The sequence below is a fragment of the Coenobita brevimanus genome, chromosome 51 (assembly GCF_032717465.1).
Source record: "Coenobita brevimanus isolate Jiangsu-jjx chromosome 51, ASM3271746v2, whole genome shotgun sequence".
Lineage (NCBI taxonomy): Eukaryota > Metazoa > Arthropoda > Malacostraca > Decapoda > Coenobitidae > Coenobita > Coenobita brevimanus.
In genome coordinates, this window is record NC_137004.1 from 12,435,605 (window position 1) to 12,456,685 (window position 21,081).

At 41.2% G+C, this 21,081-nt stretch overlaps 1 pseudogene; it reads left to right on the forward strand.

Annotated features, from left to right (window-relative positions):
- Positions 1-20,685, forward strand: part of LOC145400175 (uncharacterized) — a 38,972-nt pseudogene extending 18,287 nt beyond the window's left edge.
- Positions 20,686-21,081: the final 396 nt, after the last annotated feature.

A 21,081-nucleotide genomic window follows, 5' to 3' on the forward strand; every position in this document is an offset into this window, starting at 1 on the left:
GAAATGTGGCTGGTGCATTCTTCATACCATATGGCATTACAGAACATGCAAAAGTTTTTCCTAGTGTTACAAAACATGAGATCTCCCTAGCACGTACAGTCATAGGTACTTGCCAGTATCCCTTTAACAAATCAAACTTACTTATGTACCTAGCCTTTCCGATCTTGTCTATGCAATCTTCCACACGAGGGAGAGGGTAAGTGTCTGTTTTGGTTATCTGATTAACACGTCTGTAGTCAATGCAAAGCCGCTGTGACCCACCTGGCTTAGGGACTAGAGTGACAGAACTCCACTCGCTCTGACAGGGCTCAATCATCTTGTGGTCCAACAGGTAGCCAAGCTCTTTCTGGATGAAAGGAACTTTCACTGGGTTCACACGGTAAGGAGGCAGTTTAATTGGCTCTGCATCTCCAACATCGACATCATGCAACAACTCAGTGGTTCTTCCTGGAGTGGCACGGAACACTTGCGGGTACTCCTGCAGTAATGCCGAAAACTCCTGCCTTTCCTCAGGAGGTAGATGAGAAAGCTTAGTCTGGAGATCATTCATGATATCAGGATTCTTCCCCAAACTATCACTCAGGCTCATACTGCATGGGAGAGCTTCACTTGCAGACTCGGGTGGAACAGCTACAGTGCAGACTGGATTATTTTCGTCCTGCCTGTGATATAACTTTAGCATGTTGATGTGACAAAGTTGCTTGTTCTTTCTACGATCTGGTGTGGCAATGACATAGTTGACATCACTGAGTTTCTTCTCCACGAAATAAGGACCACTAAACTTGGCTTGAAGAGGTTGCCCATGCACCGGTAGCAGAATCAAAACCTGATCTCCTGGCTGAAAGTGGCGTAACCTGGACTTCTTATCATACCAAGTCTTCATCTTCTCCTGAGCAGCTCCTAAATTCTCTCTCGCCAGCTGTAAAGCAGTGGACAGCCGTTCTTTGAACTTCATCACATACTCCAGCAGGTTGACGTCATCTTCCTCCGACAGCCAGCATTCCTTGAGTAGCTTAAGGGGTCCTCTTACTTCATGGCCAAACAGTAGTTCAAAAGGTGAGAAGCCCAGTGATTCATTTGGAGATTCTCTTGCGGCAAATGCAACGAATGGAAGACCTTTATCCCAGTCTTTCTGATGTTCCAAACAGTATTTCTTGAGCATCGATTTGAGTGTTTGATGATATCTCTCCAACGCTCCTTGAGTCTGGGGATGGTAAGCTGAAGACGTGATCTGGGTAATCCCCAACTCTTTCATAGACTGCTTGAAAACATTTGACATGAAATTACTTCCCCGGTCTGACTGTACCTCCTTGGGTAGACCAAACTTTGTGAAGAACCCTAGCATTTAATTAATCACGTTCTTTGCTGAGATATTTCTAAGTGGAATGGCTTCAGGATAACGAGTAGCCATATCAATCAGGGTCAACACATAAGAAAATCCTGAAGAAGTCTTAGGAAGAGGGCCCACAATATCCACCAACACACGGGTGAATGGCGCCTCAAAAGGAGGAATGGGAACTAGAGGTGCAACCTTTTCGGTCTGATTACACTTCCTCACAACTTGACAGGTGTGACAAGACTTACAATACCAGGAAACATCCCTGAAGATACCTGGCCGGTAGAAGTGTTTCAAAATGCGTGCCACAGTCTTCCTCACTCCAAGGTGTCCTGCCAAACTGGAATCATGAGCCACTCTAATGATATCCTGCCTACAAACACGAGGGATGACAACTTGATGTACAACCTCCCACTCACAGTCGGCTGATGCTGTTGGGGGTCTCCACTTCCTCATAAGTACTCCTGACTTTATATAATAACAAGTAGAAGCACCAGCTGACTCTTCCTCACTGCAAGCAGAGTTAGCTAGACCCTTCAACTCAGGGTCAGCAACCTGCAACTCAACCAACTCTTGACGAGACAATGAGTGGTCCAAATTAGCAAGAAAAGTGTCAGCTAGGATAACATCATCATCATCATTATCCTCTAAGTCACCAGTAACTTTAGACTTAGCCCTAGTGACAGCACATGCAGGGAACACATCAGGGACATCACAATCCTGGGCCGCAGCCACTGGCTCACTAGACAACTGAGGAGCTGGACACACTTGACTTCCACCAATATCATTTCCAAGTAAGAAAGTTACACCTGACATTGGGAGTGTCTCAACCAACCCAACCATAACGGAACCATTAACAAAACCAGACTCTAAATTCACTCTGCACAGAGGGACAGAGAAGTAATTATTCCCTACGCCTTGTAAGATTACAGTTTCATCAGAGGAATTAACATTAGAGCCTAGAACACTGGTCAGCATAAGGGATTGGCAAGCACCTGTATCACGATATATTTTAACTGATTTCCTGTCATTACTGTCCAGAGGACTGACAAAACCATCAGACAGGAAATTAGCACATGAACTCTTGAGAGTGTCACCCACGTTACTGCTCAAAAGAGGAGCTTCATCATGAGAATTTAATTTACCCCTCAAAGCAGGTTCAGTTAACTCAGTTAAAGAATTCTGGGAACTCTCAAGGGTGGACACTAGACCAATTGACGGAATATTTAAAGACTCCTTTTTGTTCACATCACGCTGTCTCCTGAAACATTTCTCCGTAGTATGACCAAGCTTACTACAATAAGTACATTTACTTTTCTGAAATCTAGAGGTGAAGCTGGTATTTTCTTCCTGAGAAACATCATCTTTATTCTTTTTCCTGTTACCTGTACTCTGAGTAGAGGCAACGTACTTACTCTCAGCTTTCCTTCTTTCTCTAGAATATCTTTTGTGAGTGAGAACATTTTCATCAGCTAAAACTGCAGCATCAGACAAATTATCTATTCTTCTCTCATCAAGATATAGGCTTACATCTTTACTAATACACCTTTTGAAGTCCTCCAGCAAAATCATCTGCTTAAATTTGTCAAAATCAGAATCCACATTCTTAGAATTTAACCACAGCTCTAACAGATCTTCTTTGATTTTTGCATACTCAACATGGGATTGCTTATCTTGCTTATAAGTTGTCCTAAATTTTACTCTATAGGCTTCAGGAACAAGCTCATAGGCCTTAAGAATCAAGCTCTTAACTACATCATAATTATCAGATTGATCCTGAGGCAAAGATGCTTAAGTTACTTGAGCTTTACCGGTGAGAACAGTTTGAAGGAGTACTGGCCAATACTTTTTGGGCCAATTAAAACCTGTAGCTACCCTCTCAAACAACTGAAAATACTTTGTTAAATCAGATTCATTAAAAGGAGGGACAAGTTTAACATTTTTAGCCACCTCAAAATCATCAGAGCTAGATGATCCAGTTCCACCTTGTTTCATGCGATACTCATGGTCTGCCTGAATCCTAGCAAGTTCAACTTGTGCCTGAAACTCAGCCTCCTTAGCACGAGCCTGAAACTCAGCCTCCTTAGCATTTGCCTGAAATTCAGCCTCCTTAGCACGAGCCTCCTGCAGGGCTAGCTGTAACTTAGCTAATTCAATCTGCGTTTGCTCATTTCGAGGAGTTACATTAAACAAGCTTTCATTAATCATGTCAGCAATTTGATCTTTAGAATGATGAGAGCGAACAGCAATTCCCAATTGTTGAGCAACAAGCTTAAGTTCATTCTTTGTTCTGTTTTCTACATCACACACTGTTTGCACATTTGACAAAAAAGCTTAGGCTTCATCAAGTGTAGTAATAGTAGACATCATGAATAAATCAGTCACAAAATATCAAGCAATATCCTTATGATAATATCCTGAATATCCTGATAAGAGGTCGCCAAATTTATGTTACGGAACAGAGAAAACTGTCCCGCAAAGTTCCAGGTTCAAAACAAAAGAGTTAGGTAAAATTACAAGTTAAAGTTTAATGCTCAAACTAACAACAAAACATTCAGGACTCAAAAGGATAATGTAATGGCAAAAAACAGGTTAAATATATGGTTAACTGCAATAGCCTCTATTAACACGAAATTAACAAGAGTAAATTTATCTAAGTCAGCCCTGATAAAATGAAAATACCAGATAATACTCAGTGAATGCAAGATATATTATTACAGATACGAAATAATATTAATAAGGGCTGACACCCAAAACATATGAATCACAAAAACCTTACTAGGCCTAAGAATTAACACGTTACGCTACACAGTACAAGGAAAAAATGCAATAACACTTATACTCAAATTACACAGCTGCTAGATGGTTGGAGACTTCCTGAGCACTCACAATAATAACAACTGTACAGGGGAGGACAGAGATGTGAACAAAATGAGGAGTAGATCTAAGTGGCAATAATGCAGAGACAGAGCTCATTATATAGGGGCCGGCAGAGCTTGATACAACTTGTAAGAAGGACGCGCAAATGAAGCCATGGGGACAAAGAGTTGACAATCCTGCTCTGAACAACAGAAAGAACGACTTACTCTACTATAAGGGAGGAGGGGGGGAGTGAGGTAGAACACGCTCGTGATCAAACATGCAGCATACTGTACGTTAGAATTACACAAAGGATGATGAAATCATAGGCTATGTAACAATATATATATATATATATATATATATATATATATATATATATATATATATATATATATATATATATATATATACATAGGTATATATAGTGTGACCAGTGGCAATGAGTTATTTAAGATGAGCATGTTGAGTTACATGGAGAAACAGACTGACAAAAGAGGAAGTGAAGGAGCGTTGTGGTGTGGATGTGGATGTGACAGAAAGCGCTGGGAGAAGTACATTGAAGTGGTTTGGCCATGTGAAGAGGATGTAGAGTGAGAGACACGCGAGAAGTGTATGTGAGTTGTAGGGTAGGGGGAGAAGAGGAGACCGACGATGAGATGGAACGATGGAGTGGAGAGATATATGAGAGATGAGGGGTGAGTTGGGGGAGAGCAGCGTAATAATGGCAGGGGACAGGGCGATATGAAGGCGATTTATTTGTGGCCACCTCTTATAAGATTAAGGCGTCCTGCTAAAGATAGAGTAGTTTTTATGAAGCAGGTATGAAACTCGTACATAATATTTTGAAAAGTTTATTGGGATACGAAAATACACTGGGTTTCAAAGTTTAATGCTCACTGTAATCCTACTTATCATTAAGAAGCGGATCAGTATTCATGACTGCAGCATTATATTACATTGCGTGACCGACTATACTGATGACGGTGCAAGTTACCACGTGGGAAAATGGGCTATGGCGATGACAGACTACAGTGTATCGTATTCTCACGGATTTAAGAAGCAGTTTACTACCTCTTCTTTACGACAACGTTCCATATTACATTTTACTACTCAACTGTAAGCCGTTAATGTCTTTATTACCACCATAGTTTGCATAGATGTCATACAAAAGATTAACAGTGACACTGATACAGAGATAAACTGGTAAGGAAAAGATACGGAGGAGACTCTTTAACTGACACAAAGTTCGTATTCTTGTTTTTATTCCCTTTTAAACTATTTATTTCTGCTGAACATCGACATACATCACATAAACAACGTACAAGACAAGATTGTTAAAGTAGCCAAGGGAATGCAAGATGGTCTCCTCACAGCTGCAGAATAATGACATGCTTCTGTGCCATGATGATCAATGATCATACAAAAACTTGATCCCCAACTTTGTGTGTTTAAATGGTTGGAGATTTAACCCATGAATCCCCTTAAAATACTTAAGTAAAGAAAAATAAATAAATAAATAAAATGGTGTCTGGAGCTACTGACCCAGCGAACAACTGTGTCAAGTCTGAAGCCAACTGGTGAAGAGAGAGAGAGAGAGAGAGAGAGAGAGAGAGAGAGAGAGAGAGGAGGGGAATGGCGCCAAGTTGAAAGGTCATGTGGAAGAAAGAAGAAAGAAACAGAGGAAATACAATGGCTCTCCACATGGATACCAGAATATATGACCGTACCAAATGCAGGAATACAGTGGTAAGGAAAAGATGCTGGGAGCCTCCTTATTAAGCTATGGCCTTTTTAATGTGTTCTTGGTGTTATCTGACAAATTCATATAGTTTGGAAGAATGTTCAACCTGGTCAGGTTTCGATATAGCCGTCACGTACCCGTTCATTACATGAGGTCGTACAAAATCATATGGACGTGGCAAGAATAAACCAACTAAAAACAAGAAGCGGTGCCAAGACACAGCAAACCCGTCCCCGGCAGTCATTTTAGTGCCGACGTATAAAATTAAGAGAATATCCAGTCAAAGGTATCACATATCAAGTTTGGAGTAAATCGAGTGAAAACTGACGATTTTATGTCCATTTGAAATTTTAGGCCCGATCTACCTGACATTGACCCCCCTACCATTAACTGGGGGGTGATCCCCCTGATGTAATAAGACAAGTTACAGGATGTAGATTTGAAAGATGCGCCTTTAGGTTTTGGTTTCAAGTTGATATGACGGATTTGAAAGGAGTTATGGCAAAAAAAAATCACTTTTCTCATTTCTTTGGGCCTACAACCTGGGCCTTGGCCCAATTTCACCCAGAATTTAATAAGATGATCAGAAGGTCATAATTTTAGTCCAGATTGCACCAGTAGTTTTCGCCCAAAGTTGTTAACAGACAGACAGACAAACAAGCAAACAGCAAATTAACAGACAAACCGAGTGAAAACAATACCCGTCCCCGAGCCCCTCCGGTGCGAGGACTGAAAAAAAAAAAAAAAAAAATCAAAGGATTAACCGACAATAATACGTCGTGGATCACTGCAAACCTCTTCACAAAAATAGGTCCATCCTAAGATTAAAGACAGCCTGTGGTGGTATATAGTAAGATATGAAAAAGGCGGAATCGCACTGAAGTTTTGTTGTTGTTGTTGTCCATAAGTAAAGGGAAAACGCGAGGATATTCGTATTAAATGAAGGAAGACTGATGACTCCAGCAGAACGGCAAGTATAAGCCGGCGCGCAATAAAAATACCAGGAAACGAAAACTACTTTAACACGCAGGCACCGATGACTGTAATTCAGCTGAATATAATAGTCTAGAGCTGGTTGAGACAGAGAGAGAGAGAGAGAGAGAGAGAGAGAGAGAAACTCCACAATGTAAAACCGCAACACTGTAAAAGAGACTGACACAAAATATTAAAAAGGCCACCGCGAAAACAGGAAAGCCACAGGAAAAAAACAACAACCCAGCCCAACACACACACACACACTTGGAGCAATACTGTCAGACTATTATGACTAACTCTCAGTTTATTAACATCCTCTGCCGTTAAGTGGAATAAAATAGCACAGTTGTCCCGAGCATTGGAGGTTCTACTTTTTCTTCGTCCTCGTCTGCGAGTTCTTCGTCTTCGTCTTCCTCTTATTCTTGGTCGTCTTCTTCGTCTTCTTCTTTTTCCATTTTCATTTTTTTCACACTTTTGTATGGGGTCGGTGTGTTTGGTTTTGGTATTGCCCATATCAAGAAAGTTGTGGGGGGGGGGGAGTTTCAATATCGTGATGCGCTTCATGCCCAAAAAAAAAAAAAAAAAAAAAGTGCAACAAAGACAATAAAAAAAATCCGTCCTAAATAAGAACCATCGCCCAGTAAAAAAAAAAAAAAAAAAAAAAAAGAATAGAAAAGAAAATGATGGGGAGAAATGGGGGAGAGGGAATATAGCTTAACCCCTTCAACCTGATAACGTATTACTATATTCTCGCTACCATCAGGCGATTTCATTCAGCTTAGGTACATAAATCAGGCTGTGAAGGGGTTGATGAAGACTGTACTTAACCCCTCCAGTTGGAAGTCACTCAGAGGATGAATAGAATTGCCAAAAGGGAGCAAAAAATATACTGAAAAAAAAAAAATAAGTCGCCGGATTCAGAGGGTTAAAAACACGGCAACGCCAAACAGTAGCAACAACAGCCACGAAAATGACAAAACAACAGCAACAACCACAATAACAACCACCATGAAAACGACAAAACAACAGTATCAACCACAATAACAGCAAGTACAACAGTAACAGCAATAACAGTCATAACCACAAGAGCAACAACTACAATAACAGCAACAACAACAGCAACAACCACAGTTACAGCAACAACAGCAGTAACAGCAACAACAACAATAACAGCAACAACCACAATAACAACCACAACCACATTAACAACCACAACCACAATAACAACCACAACCACAATAACAACCACAATCACAATAACAACCACAACCACAATAGCAACAAGAACCACAATAACAACAGCCACAATAACAATAACAACCATCACAACAACAGTAATATAGCAAAAAAAGGACCAAATGGGGGAACCAAGACTCATTCTAAACGACAAAAAATACTATAACCTAAAAAAAAAAAAAAAAAAAAAAGTAGGGGAAAATGAAAAAGAACCAGTAATCTGACAGCAAACAAGCCACTGAGAAAGAAAAATATAACAGAAACCAAACAAAAAAATGTAGGCCAAACAAAATCACGACTCAACCCAGGCAAAAAAAAAAAAAAAAAAACAGAAATGAAAGAAAACTGAAAAACTACAAAAAAAAAAAAAAAAAAAAAAAACTGACGCGGAACTAGAGAAAACAAAGTGTAGAGATTAAATTAAGGGAAGGGAGGGGCTGACAGGTAAAAAAAAAAATAACATAGAAGGTACAGTGCGAAATATATACCAGACATAAACCCATAGACTAATACTGCTTCATCCTTATCAGCCCGATAACGTATACTTTTCGAACTGTTCTTGCTGTTTCCAGACGATTTTATTCAGCTCAGGATGTGTGTGTGTGTGTGTGTGACCTGAGTAGTGTGAAATATGTCACTATCTGGACACGTAAAACACGGCCGCAAAATCAAAGGAACTGTAGCGTGAAAAAATAAAGAAGAAAAGGCTATTTCACAGCATCGAAAGTTACAACGAAAAGAAATTAAAGAAAAAGACCGAACAGAAAACCACAACTCGGCCAAAGCGAAAAACACGACACAGAGGTAAAGAAAACGTAGTATGAGGAGGGAGAGGCGGGTGAAAAAGAAAAAGAAGAGGAAAAAAAAAAGAAAAAACTAAAGCAAAACTGGAGGTGCTGATAGCCGAGGAAGAGGACCAGACCCCATGAATAAATGAGTGGCCAAAGCGGAACTACCAATGAGAGAGAGAGAGAGAGAGAGAGAGAGAGAGAGAGAGAGAGAGAGAGAGAGGCAGAGAGACAGAGAGAGAGAGAGGGCGGGGAGTGACGGAGATAGAGGAGAGAGAGGAATGCGATTAATAGTAAGAGAATTAGGCAACTGAGAGAGAGAGAGAGAGAGAGAAAGGCTCAAAATAAAGAGGAGCGGAGGAGGAGAGTTCAGTGAGGATTCTACACATTTCAAAGCTCGCCAGTGTTGCCCGACCAGGAACCAGCTCTCCCCCTCACCCCCACACGCCTTCACCCTACTTCACCTCCACACCTCCACACCCTCCTCCCCAAATCTCCAAAGCCTCTTACTTCATGCTGCTCTCCACACCTCCTCACCCCTCACCCCCACACTCCTCGCCTTCACCTCCAATCCTCCACACATTCCTCACCTCTACACTCCCCACCCTTACCCCTGCACTTTAGCATCCCTCTCACCCCCTCATCCGCGCACCACACCCACCTTATCTCACCCTCATCCCAAAACCCACACCCTCCTAGCTCCATCCTCACCCTACCCATACTCTCTTCCCAAAACTTACCTTCAGCCTGCAGCCTCACCCTTTCTTCCTCATCATCATTCCACCACCTTTATCCTTAAACTCACTTCCGCCTATCATGCCCTCCCTCTCCCGCTCATTCCACAGTCTCATCCTCCCCCCCTTTCTCTCCTCCTCACCTTGCTCCCTCCTTCTCACCCATTCTCTCCCTCTCCCTCACTTCCTCACCCCATCCCCTCACACTACCTCTCAGTGCACCCTCACTCCTCTTCCTTATTCTCCACTCTCTCTCTCTCTCTCTCTCTCTCTCTCTCCCTTCACTTCACCTCCTCAGCCTCATTCATTCTTCATTCTCTCCTCCACACCCTCATCCCCTCCTCCTCATGCTATCTTCATCCGCTTCCCCCTCACGCCATTTTGCTCTCATCCCCTCAGTTGTCTCTTAAGATCTCCTCCGTACCCCATCTTCACCTTCTCTTTGGGAAGCCTGCGTGCGTTACCTAACATGGCCAGGTTGCAACTGGAAGAACTTGATTTGACTTTCCGGATGTCAGCCTGGTGAAATTAGCCTGTTCACCGCTCGTCCCTGTGCATCGAGTAGTAAAGCAATAATTACTTGGGACTTGATGGGAACCAACTAAAGCGAGACGTGTTCAAGAAGACTAGGAAGTAACAGATGCAGCTTCTGCTTACTGACTCATGCAGTGGACAAGAATAAATATAAGTCCTCCCTCGCCCACCTCCGGCTTGTCTTCTCCTCTGCCAGCCACACCCCCTTCCTCTCTTCCACAGCTGACCCTACCCCTTCTCCTCTATCTTACTCCCCCCCAACTCCGTCCCTCCCCCCCCCACCTAATCCGCAATATATTTTGCTCATTCCACCGCCAGCATCACCCTACCCTCATCCCCTTCCTCTCCTCCTCAGGTTCACCCACGCTTTACCATCACCCTCACCCTCACCTCATCCCCATCTCTCTCTCTCTCTCTCTCTCTCTCTCTCTCTCTCTCTCTCTCTCTCTCTCTCTCTCTCAGCTACCAGATACGTGTGCTTAAAAGATGAATGCTCGGTGAACCATCGTGACCGTAGATATACTGGGGGAAACACTCAAGTTAATCCCTGCATTACCTACGCACAGATTTATAAAGTGAAGTAAAATCGCTCAAATATACAAAGGGTTTCCGGAATGGCGGACTAAATTTCAAGAGGCTATTTTTGAACTAACGTAATAAGTGCTGCATCATTGTGTGTTCACCTCGATGCTACTCAGGAGCTACAATTGCTGATGACATGTGCAAAAAAATGAATGTCCTGATACGTCATACATAAGTAACTGCAATTTCGTAACGCTTGAAAATTATACTTTTGAAATATATAATGTAGTTTTTGTGTCTGTATGTGTCTTTGTATTTGTGTGTGTATATGTATCGCAAACCCAATCTAGCTCCGCAGTAGTCCTTCACTCAACGTCACAATCCCCTCCCCACCCACATTCTCCCTCATAATCCCAGTCTCACACACACACACACACACACACACACACACACCACCCAACCAATCCCTCCCCTACCTACAGTCCCACTCACAAACCCTCTCTAACTCCCATTTTAACCCACCCACAGAAAACATCTCAACGCTCAACGTGAAGTTCCACCTGAAGAGACAGACAGGGTTCTTCCTCCTGCAAGTGTACGTTCCCTGTATCCTCATCGTCTGCTGTTCCTGGGTCGCATTTTGGATCACTAAGAAGGATGTTCCGGGAAGAGTCTGTCTAGGTGAGAGCCGAATTGTGCGGTGCTGTGTGTGTGTGTGTGTGTGTGTGTGTGTGTGTGTGTGTGTGTGTGTGTGTGTGTGTGTGTGTGTGTGTGTGTGTGTGTGTGTGTGTGTGTGTGTGTGTGTGTGTGTGTGTGTGTGTGTGTGTGTGTGTGTGTGTGTGTGAGAGAGAGAGAGAGAGAGAGAGATGATGGGAAAATGAGTGATCATTAATGACATATTGTTTGAAGTTTACCTTGTTGCTAAAATTAAGCGTTTTCATTTACCTTCTCGTATTGACAATTCTAACTAGAAATCTGTAACTGTCTTGCGGACAGTCACTAGTCTCCACCTACGGTTCCGGATGGAGGTCCTTGACTAACGGTCATTAAGACAAGAACAGGTTCAGGACACCGTAGTAGTGTTCATAGGTCATGGTAGGGTACATTCTGTACTAATTTAGTGGAAATTGGTCCAAGTTCACCCTTCAGATTCCTCGTTGCCTGGACTTTTCTAGTAGACACGACCAACTTATTTCGTTCACTCATATTACTGATATGACTCTTTCTGCCATGCCCTTCCACTGCACGTAAAGGATTTGGAGTTTTTTTCTATCAGCAATGGCCCATGTCAAGACACATAACCTGGGCCATTCAGATTCCTTTGCAGTCTCCGGTTCTTCTGGAATCGTCAGGAGACTCAAAGGCCGGAATAATAATAATACCGGCAAAACAACGATCTCCACCTTTGGTAGTAGGTGGTGACTAATAATTCACACTGTAAATCCTCCCATATTTCCTTTATTTACTATCTGGTTTTGTAATGTATATTCATTTACTTAAATCAGGAAATGATCTGGAATAACTATTTTAGTGGATTTAAGCTGATGTGGAAAGATGATAATTGTTGTATCCGACATGGGTCAAAAGATATCGCCATTATATCATATATAGATAGATAGATAGATAGATGGACAGGTAGACAGATAGATAGATAAATATAGATGTCGCCATTATATCATATATATATAGATAGATAGATAGATGCCGCCATTATATATATATATATATATATATATATATATATATATATATATATATATATATATATATATATATATATATATATATATATATATATATATATATATATATATTTGCCTTCAAATTATTATATATCCAGCTTGGAGGTGGGAGCATATTCCGTTTGTTAGCATTCATCTAATTTATGATATTTCTTCCCTCTAAGAAACGGTTTTCCATTTTTCGTATGACTCCTGCTTGTGCATACAGATTCTGTAATACTTGTACTATTTTGCTAACAAGCCCCAAGACAAACTTTAGCTCAGGTAATATCTCAGTTTTTTGTATATTCTTGATTATTTATAAAATCCAAGCAAGCAACTTTGATATGACAGTAAGGTTGGTCATCACTGTTCTCGGAAATCGATCCATTAATACAATAGACTTTCCTCCTTAATTAATGATGTCGTCTCTTCACAATACTGCAAGTCTGTACAATCAATACATATTGGTCTCTTTCAGACTTTAATCTTGCCTTGGTTTATTATTATGCCACTCTATCATTGGACTTCCCATCCCTGTAGACTACTGGCGTATTATTAGATGGATGTGTTATATTCCAAGCCCAGTAACCATTACGCATAATCTTTTGCTGTACTATTCACATGTGATCAAATGCAACTAAGTCTAAGCGTCTCCTAGACATCAGCATGATAAGTAATTCTGTAAGAGTGACGCGCACTCGATTAGATTTTACTCACAATGTATAAATTTATTTTATAAACTTTATGCCTGTTATTTGTCAGTTGTCCTCCCTAAACTTCATTATTAGTAATTACCGTATTTAAAAACTTTTTAGGTTTTGCTGCTGCTTTGTCGTATTTTAGGCTTAGCAGATGATGTCCTGTCTTCCTGTAAAGCAATGGGTGCCTCCTTGCTCTCTCTCCCTCTCTTTCCCTCCGGGCTCATCCACCTCCACCATCAGGTACCACTACCATTCTTTCACTCACCATGACCGGCTTCGTCGGCCGTGGTACCTGGCCCAAAACGAGTTACGCAACGGCTGTGGACTACTTCAACCTTCTGTGTTTTGCCTACGTCTTCGGGGCCATATCGGAGTACGCCTTTATGAACTTCTTCGAGCGCAATGTCTCCCGTAGGAGGAAGAAGATAGAAGATGCCTTGAAAGCTGTAGAGGAGAGGAGCAAGGGCAAGATGTCTGTGCAGGAAATTATGGTGGGTCCTTGGATTGAGGAGAAGGCTTTTCGATAATTATTTAAATCCCTCCCCAAAAAGTTTACCATTTCCGTTTCAGGGATTTTTCTTTTCAGGGATTTTCTTTTTACCTTTCTCCCCAATGGTGAAAAAATAGTCCAGGTGTGCTGTTGTCTGATGGTTATCTCCCCTCCCCGTGCCCCCGGCTGGCTGCAGGTGTGACTACGGTTCTCTCCATGACCACACTGGGTTTTGGGGGTCGCGCCAACTGGCCAGCTGTATCCTACGCCACGGCTCTCGACTACTTCGTGATTCTCTGCTTCGCCTTCGTGTTCGCCGCCGTTCTGGAGTTTGCCTTCATCAACTTCATAGAGCGAGCAGCCAACAAAAGGAGAAAGAAGTTGGAAGACCTCAAACAGCAGATATCAGAGCGGATAATGGTGTGTTCAAGGGCAAAAAATCTATTTATATTTAAATATGCACACATGCATCCATTTATATATGTAATATTGCAAACATTATTTTGTTGTATGTAAATGTGCTCAGATTTCTGTAGCATTTATTGTGAATGCATAAAACTGATTTTATTATGCTTTAGTCATTATCTCTTATAAGAAAGATGCAAAGTAGCATGCTTATATTGATCCAACGTAAGTGCTTGCCCACAATTATTGTCCTTTGCCGCACAGTTTAGTTTTTCATACCGGAGTAGTCTCTGATTTCCAACAGTAGATATAATGTTCTTTTCCATTATGGTAATATTAACTTAGAACACATTAAAAAGAGTGGATTGTATATGGCACTAAGACTCTCCTTATCGAGGCCGATTTGTTTGTTTATTTGTTTGTTTGTTTTGTGTGTGAAAATGACAGAAGGTAAACACATCAGCATCACATACATAAGGTTTTAACTTTGGTAGTCAGGGTGTCACACTTGTTTCAGGAAAAACAGTAAACATATATACAACGACACATATTCGGTATGTAAAGAGGAAACTCATTAATAATTTCCAACACTTATTTCTAATTCCACAGAGACATGAGTATTCAGAGAGCTCATGCCTCTGTCAAGGCAGCACATCCTCCTTTCATATTTTTCATGTCGACCTCCTCCTGTGACCTATCTGACCTCAGAATAAATAACTTATTCCTACAATTGCCCTCAACCATTATTCTAAATTTGGTGCAATTCCTTGCAATAGTTTTTTTTTTTTTTTGTGTGTGTGTGTTGTTGGAGAGAACACTTTAAGGAATTGTTGAACGTAGAGGATGGAAGTAATGCGAGTATAAGTGGCTGGGGAATGGCTGGGAGAAGGAGGGAGGTGAGAAGACAGGAAGAAATCAGTAAGATAGAAGTTGTGGAAGCAATGAAGAAAGTTAAATCTGGGAAAGCCCCAGGAATTGATGGAGTGTGTGGTGAAATGCTGAAGCATGGGGGAGAGATAGTAGTAGAATGGATGTGGAAGATGTGCAGATTAGCCTGGGAGGAAGGTAGAGTCCCGGAGGATTGGAAGTCAGGTATAATTATTCCCTTGTACAAAGGAAAAGGGGAAAAAGAAGTGTGTGATAATCATAGGGGCATTTGTCTTCTTAGTATAATAGGAAAAGTGTATGGTAGGATACTTATTGACAGAGTTAGAGAAAGAACAGAGAAATTAGTTGGAGAAGAACAGGGAGGCTTTAGGAAGGGAAGAGGTTGTGTAGATCAGATATTCATTCTTAGATCTTTAGTGGAAAAGTTTCTAGAGAAGGGAAAGAAGTTGTATGCGGCTTTCATGGATTTGGAGAAAGCATATGACAGGGTGGATAGACAAGGATTGTGGAAAGTGTTAAGAATATATGGAGTAGATGGGAAGTTGTTGAATGCTGTGAAGAGTATGTACGATGGTGCGAAGGCTGCAGTGCGTGTGGATGGTGAACTAAGTGTATTTTTCTCTTTGAAAGTTGGGTTGAAACAGGGATGTGTCATGTCTCCATGGTTGTTCAATCTGTACATGGATGGGGTAATAAAAGAGGTGCAAGGTAGGGTAGTGGATGTTGGAGTGGCCCTGGTGAGAGAGGATAGTGTTTGGAAACTCCCTGTACTGTTGTTTGCAGATGATACTGTGTTGTTGAGTGAAGACGAAGGGGGGCTGCAAGGCTTGGTGGATGAGTTTGGGAGAGTGTGTAAGAAACGGAATCTGAAGGTGAATGTAGGGAAGAGTAAAGTGATGGTCTTTGAGAGAGGTGAAGTCAGTGAATGTACAGTGGGGTTGGATGGTGAGGAATTGGAAAATGTAAGTACGTTTAAGTACTTGGGTAGTGTGATGAGTAAGGATGGAGGTTTGGAGGGTGAAGTGCTTGAAAGGGTACAGCAGGGAAGAAAGGTTGCTGGTTCTTTGAAAGCAGTGATAAGAAACAGGGAAGTGAGCATGGAAGTGAAAAAGTTACTACATGACAGTATTGTGATACCATCTCTAACGTACGGAAGTGAAGCTTGGACGTTGTTGGAAGGACACAAGTCAAGAGTGAGAGCAGTGGAAATGAGTTATTTAAGAGGAGCCTGTGGAGTCACATGGAGAGATAGGCTGACGAATGAGGATATAAAGGAACGTTGTGGTGTTGATGTGGATGTGATAGGGAGCGTTATGAGGAACACACTGAGGTGGTTTGGCCATGTGGAGAGGATGGAGGGTGAAAGACTGACGAAGAGAGTGTATGTGAGTGAGGTGGAGGGGGGAAGAGGGAGGGGGAGGCCGAGGATGAGATGGAGGGATGGGGTGGAGAGGTATATGAGAGAGGGGGGTGTGAGTTGGGAGCAGGGCAGTGAAATGGCGGGGGACAGGGCGACTTGGAGGCGATTTGTTTGTGGCCACCCCAAACGAGACTGAGGCGTCTGGCAATAGATAGATAGATAGATAGTGTTGCTACAGTAATATACAATCAGACAAACAAACCGAGCCAAAAGGAGAACCTCATTGACAAAGGTAATAAGACTGTTCAAGCACATAGCAACATATATATTATTTGGTTCTACAACAGATGAACTCGGTTGTTCTGTAAAGGACGATTCTAATTAAAAGAAAATGAAAACAAAGTTACAGTTTCCTTTGCAGAGAACAGTTTCACTTCCTGATCGTCCAATGTCCTTCATTTTAATGAATAATGAACACCAACTGTAGGACAACACACACAAAACTTTCTTCTTTAGTTAACAGTACAGTATTCTTTAAACAGTGCAGTTCTCAGGATGTGTATTTTCTGCAGTTTGTTCCAAATGTCTCCCTCTTGAGACTTCATGGGAAATACATCATACATGACTTTATGTTCAACGAGCTCTCCCCTTTCCTAGACATCCTCCCTGACTCCATTTCCCTTTGACCTTTTTTGTTTTTCATTATGATTGTTGTTTTTTAACTTTGAGCATCATCACTTCTTGTGTTCATCTTCCCGGTACTTCCTCACTGAAACCTGAGACGTCTGATACAACATGCAGCAACCCTTTATGCTCTAACTCTTTCATGCTAAAGGAAATTCGTTTCATTCGATCAATACTCTTGAACCCTTTCAGGAGGATAATATCTTTTTTTTTTTTTTTTTTTATCCAATTCATGCCAACAATTTTACTCGAGGACCCATCGTAGTGAAGAAGTTAATGGTCCCTCTTGACTATTTTGCGTCCCCGCACTGCAACATCATTCATTTCTAAAAACATATGTACATTCGCCACTTCTGTTTTGAGTGGTTTCCTGCCCTCCTATTGCAAGCTTGCACGCGGCATTTGTTTTGCTATACGCGCTGTCACCTTATATATATATATATATATATATATATATATATAACTTTTCACCAATATTATTACTTTCTATCACTGAACTGGACAATGTACCATTCTCTACTACAATTTCTTCGTCTTTTTTTTTTAATTTTTCATGTCCAATTTTCAAAACATCGTGAACTGAATTCACATATGCTTTGGCTTTCATGTCTAATTTTTCCTTGCAGTGGATAACTTATTGACCTCGGCTAACGACTGACCTACCTGATTCTGGATAAAACCAGGTTATTTTATTAGCCATTGGGATACTCCATTGGTAAAAGGGTTAAGAAACTATATCGAATAAGTTACCGTAGCTGTTGTGCCTGTATTTCCGAAGAAGTGCATTCATATAGCCCAAGTGGCGTTATATATTTCCATTTCCTTTTTTATTAAATTTTGATGAATATTGAGGGATTAACAATGTTTAGTTTATTGATCAAATGAAGCTTATTATTTAACTTGACAAGAACGATAAGAATAACTGCATAATGCATAGTCCTCGTTTCTAACAACCAGTCATGAAGAGTTAAGCAGCTGTGCTAACTACATTATATATATATATATATATATATATATATATATATATATATATATATATATATATATATATATATATATATATATATATATATATCATCAGCCATTACATGTCCACTGCTGAACAAAGGCCTCCCCCAACCTTTTCCACGAAATCCTTGACTGAGCCAATCTTTGCCACATTTTCCCTGCAAATTTTTTATCTCATCCCTCCACCTCCTGTCTGGCCTTTTTCTGCTACGCCTACAATCTCTTGGTGTCCAGTCAGTCAACCTCTTGCTCCATCGGTTATCCCTTATTCTTGCTAAATGGCCTGCCCACCTCCATTTCTGTTCTTTTATAACTTCTATAATATCTTTGACTTTAGTCTGCTCTCTCGCCCAAGTTGATCTATTCCTGTCTCTTAAAGATATTCCCAACATTGACCTTTCCATTGCTCTCTGAGAACGTATTAGTTTATATTCCATCGATTTTGTCAGTTTCCAGGTCTCACAACCATACGTCATAGCTGGAATTATACATTCGTTATATACTTTTCGTTTCATACAAGCTGGCAAGCTACTTTTCATGATGTCCCTAAGTTTACCGAAAGCTTTCCATCCATTTGTAATGCGTCTTTTTATTTCGCTATTATATATATATATATATATATATATATATATATATATATATATATATATATATATATATATATATATAAGACCTCCAGCATGCTCATCAGCAAAAGGTATCTCTCACACATAGGCTAAGCATGTCTTACTTATGCACAAATGTCCAGTGTCTATACTTGGTATGGGAGAGACATCTCATAAAAACTGCTCTAATGGTAACAGTAAGTAAACTCCCATTCCCTTGATAGGCCTGTGCAAACAGTAAGTAAATACAGCATGAACAGTGCCTGTGAATACATATTTTTTATGTATGGTAAAGATAAAGTATGTAGAGCTTTTGTAGTTATTCTTACTGAATATCTGTGTAGTTAGTGCATGGTTGTTATTTCTCAAAGGTGGAAGTATACTGAGTTCATTATGTTATCTTCGCACTAAAATCAAAATGGAATTATAACACAACACCAGCAATGATGATCAGCGTAGTAGATAACACGAAGTAGACTCAAGCTCGATATTTCATTTCCTGTATGCTCAGATATACCATAATTAATGACTGTTCTCACTAAGATGCAAATTTTTTAAATGCATCGGTATTCTCTTAAGCTGGAATTGAAATGTGCAGTTTAGGCTTGACGTAACCTTCTGCATAGCACTGTAAACACATATTCATCATCATCATCACCCCAAAATAAATCTGTTCTCAGGATTTAAGGACAGTTAGGATTTATTTTTGTCACTTCCAGTTTTTTTTTTTTTTTCATCCCTTAAATCCGATGACGTATTTTTGTTTTGTTTTTTTGCCCAATTATTTTTATTCCAGACAAGATATTCATCTCTGGAGAGACTTTTAGGGATTATGAGGTTAATAGTCCTTGAGATAATACTTCTTCACTACCTGATGTCTCCCCAAAGATGAATAAAACCATGTGCAGGTAGTAAGAATAAAACACAGAAAGAGGTTATTAGATAGAAGGATATAAATGTTTACTGTAGGTCATAATTTAAGGTGATCTGTAGATTCCGTAACATCTTCCTTAGCGATTTACTTTGTACATTAAGCTCTAGTAAATTGCTGCAACAAAAAGACCCAGTATTAAAACAATATAAGTATAATAAAGGAGGATGCCATAATAGGAAAAATAAATCGCTGAGGAAGAGAAGCCACTAAGTCTCCTATGCCACTTACTATGCGGGACCTCTAAAGCCTCTCGTCCACCGGCAGGGCGAGGTGGAAGGGACGACGATGCTGGTGACGACGACGGTGAAGGAGGGTGGAGGAGGAATGGACATTGGCACATCGCTGAGGGATACCATGCGAGTGCCTCTCTCGGTGGTCCCCCTGAGCGTCAGACCCATCGAAGAGGAGGCTGAGGAGGAGCAAGAGGTCGATACTCGGTCCACGGTGCAGGAGGCCATGAAGATACCTATGGCCGTAGTAGTGCCTGAGAGTGTTAGAACGGTAGATAACACTGGTGGTGTTAGGGCTGGTGAGGAAAGGGAGGTGAGGAGACGGCAGGTGCTGGAGGAGCCGGAGGGGGCGATGGAGGAGGTGGAAGTGAGAATTCGTAGTACGGCCGCGTCCCCAGACAAGGATATAGTAATGGTGGACGAAGAGGAGGACAGTGGTGGGGACGGGAGTGGGATAGACACAAGTGTGGTGAGTGGGGAGATAGACCCGATGCTAACGAGAAGAGGTGAGGCTCACTTGTCGGGCAGTGACAGTGGCAGCGTGACCAGTAAAGGCAGCCTCTATAAGTTAAAGAAAGACACGAAATCGAAAAAGGAGAAGTCATCGCAAGGCAGTGAGAGTGACTTGACGGTGATAAAAGTGGATATTCAGTCAGAGGACGAGGAACAGCCGCCTCTGCCGCCGCCGTTCACAGTGTGGCAGATTCTGACCAGGAAAAGGAAGATTATGTCGGAGATGTCCCCAGCCAACACCATCCCCACCGAGGAGGACCTTCTGGATCGCTTCTCCGTCATCGACTTCTACGCCAGACGCATCTTCCCGACGTCATTCTTCGTCCTCTTCACCACCTACTGGGTCCTCTTCAACTATTATATCACCGACGAGTTCCCGGACGAGGACAAAAACCCCTTGGGCGGTGACAAGTAGGCGAGTTAATAAATAAGAAGGTTCATAATTTGTGGATCTAAAGACAGATATTTCTCAAAGTGATGTTAAGTGCTCATAACCTTTCACTCACAAACTTTCTTCAATGAACGATATGTAATACACACTTATCGCCAGACATTATTCACTACAGAACCATTCAGTGAGTTTACATAGCCCACTTCGAGACTGTAAGTGTAAAAAAGAATAATAAGCCTTATATTTAAAAGGAAAGTATTGATGCAGTAGATGTAAACATCATCATCATCATCATCATCTCTAGCCACTCAGTCAAACCCGAGGGTGTGTGTGTGTGTGTGTGTGTGTGTGTGTGTGTGTGTGTGTGTGTGTGTGTGTGTGTGTGTGTGTGTGTGTGTGTGTGTGTGTGTGTGTTCTTAC